Consider the following 3,015-nt stretch of genomic DNA (forward strand, 5'->3'; position numbering starts at 1 on the left):
TTGTGTTCCACGACTAGCTGCCCCCTAGCCAAACTGACCCAGTACAGCTACAACACTGACATCTATCTGACAATGTGAAAAATTACCCAGGTGTATCCTGTGCATAAAAAGCCCATCCAGCATGGTTAATTACTGCCCAATCAGTCTACTCTTGATGGTTAGCAAAGTGATGGAAATAGTCCTTGACAGTGCTTTCAAGCAGCAGCTGCAAAGGACTAAATTTGTTCATTGACTTTCAATTGGGTTACAGTTAGTTTCTGGCCTCACTACAGCCTTGGTTCAAACATAGACAAAAGAGCTGAACACAGCAGCTGAAGTGATATGTCAAAGGCAGTCACTTTTTCCAGAGTGTGACATCAGATCTCAAATAAAACTAGAGTCAATGGGAATTTCTGCTGGCTGGATTCATACCTAGCACAAACGAGGATGGTTCTGATTGTTGAAGATCAATCAATTCAACCATGGAACATCACTGCACGAGTTCCTCAGGATCATATCCCAGGCCCCACCATTTTCAGCTGCTTGCACCTTTCCTCCATCATAAGATCAAGGGTGGGGATGTTTGCAGGTATTTGCAAATGTTCACTACTCTTTAGATACTGAATTAGTCTGTGTCTATATATGCAGCAAGACCTAAACCAAAACATGGTTTGGGCTGATAAGTGACAAGCAACATTCACACTACAGGTGCCACAATGATTATCTCCAAGAAGAAAGAATCTAATCATCACCCCTTGATGTTCAATGGCACCATTATCACCAAATCCTCCACTATCAATATCCTGAGGGTCAGCACTAACCAGAATCTGAACTGGACCAGCATATCAATATTGTGGCGAGAGCAGCAAGACAGACTCTAGGACTTCTGTGGCAAATAACTCCATTCTAGTCTCCCAAAACCTGTCCACCTTCTACAAGTCTGGAGATTAATAAAGACAGTGAATGATGGGAAAACTCTATAGCATTCAGAGGCCTGGCAGCGTTTGTGGAAGGAGAAACCAAGTTAACATTTCAAGTCTGGTATGATTCTTCTTCAGAACTAAAAGGTGTTGGGAAATAGGTTCTTTTGATAGAGGCAGAGAGGAGCAAGAAGGTATAGAGGCATGTGCAAAATCCAAAGGTGTTCAGAGCGCAAGTCATCTCTTTTTTTTCTTTCTTCACTATTAACAACCCCTTCACTACCCCAAAATGTGGTGGACTGAATAAATTTAAGGAGGAGATAGATAGATTTTTAATTAGTAATGGGTTAAACAATTATGGACAGCAGGCAGGAAACTGCAGTTGCGGCCAAGTTGAGGTCAAGCTGAATCATATTAAGTGGCAGAGCAGGCTTAAAGGGCTAAATTGTCTACTCCTGTTCCTAATTTTTATGTCTGGGGTCAGTATGGTTGAAGAGTAAGGGTTGGGTGATGGTCTTTGATTGCATAGACTAAAGTGCCCTCTGGTTGCCCTTTAAATATGGCATCTGAACGATGAAATGCAGAAGAATTCACCATCATCATCATTTCTTACCCTTAAAACTTGGTCTTTTACTCACATGTGAATGTTTAATAAGGAAAAATGAAAACCCAAAATCTCGACCTGCTTCCCGAGCAGAAGTCATTTTATGCCTGTCTCCACACTTGATCTGAGAAAAGAAAATTCTGTACATTATATCCATTACGCTGTTCAATCTTTTTTGGTAAAATAGAATTTGCACTTGGAAAAAGTGAAATGTGAAAAGCTTTCATTCCGGGAGCCAGCAGTTGAAACAGTGAAAACAACTGCTTAAAGCATAGATGCACCTTTTTTGGTAGGGCATACTTTAAGATTTCAATTACTTGCTGGTGCTTTGTTGTGAATTACCTTCCATTATAAATGAGATTATCATTATGGCACCAACTAGAAACCTTAAAAATTGCACATGCTCAGAATGCACACTGGGAAATTACGTAAGCCTTAAGACCATCAGAAACAAGAACAGGAGGAGGCCAGTGAGCCTGTTCTGCTTCAATAGGATCATGGCAGATCTGACATTTCTCATGTCAACGTTCCTGCCTTTTTCCCATAACTTTTGATTTCCCTACTGATCAAGAATCTATCTATCTCAGCGTTTAATACACACAAGAAGTCTGCCCACACAGTTAGAACACAGAACATATAACATTACAGCGCAGTACAGGCCCTTCTTCTCTCCAGCGAAAACAGCCTCAGTTCCCTCAGCCTTTCCTCATAAGACCACCCTTCCATACTAGGCAACATCCAAGTAAATCTTCTCTGAACCCTTTCCAAAGCTTCCACATCCTTCCAATGACGCAGTGACCAGAACTGCAAGCAATACTCCAGATGCGGCCTTACCAGTGTCTTGTACAGGTGAAGCATGACCTCGTGGCTCCGTAACTCAATCCCTCTACCAATAAATGGCAACACACCATATGCCTGATTAACAACCTCATCAACCTGGGTGGCAACTTTCAGGGATTTATGCACCTGGAAAGAGATCTCTCTGTTCATCTACACTACCAAGAATTTTACCATTAGCATTCCTGTTATTTCTTCCGAAGTGAACTACCTCACACCTTTCCGCATTAAACTCCATTTGCCACTTATCAGCCCAGCTCTGCTTGTTATCCATATTCCTCTGTAACCTACAACATCCTTCGGCACTATCCACAACTCTGCCTACCTTAGTGCCATCTGCAAATTTACTAACCCATCCTTCTATGCTCACCTCCAGATCATTTATAAAGATGACAAACAGTAGTGGCTCCAAAACAGATCCTTGTGGCACACCACTGGTAATTGAGCTCCAGGATGAACATTTAGAACATAGAGCATAGAACAATACAGCACAGAACAGGCCCTTTGGCCCACGATGTTGTGCCGAACATTTGTCCTAGCTTAAGCACCCATCCATGTACCTATTCAATTGCCGCTTAAAGGTCACCAAAGATTCTGACTCTACCACTCCCACAGGCAGCGCATTCCATGCCCCCACCACTCTCTGGGTAAAGAACCCACCCCTGACATCTCCCC

Source organism: Chiloscyllium plagiosum, chromosome 21, assembly GCF_004010195.1.
Source record: "Chiloscyllium plagiosum isolate BGI_BamShark_2017 chromosome 21, ASM401019v2, whole genome shotgun sequence".
Lineage (NCBI taxonomy): Eukaryota > Metazoa > Chordata > Chondrichthyes > Orectolobiformes > Hemiscylliidae > Chiloscyllium > Chiloscyllium plagiosum.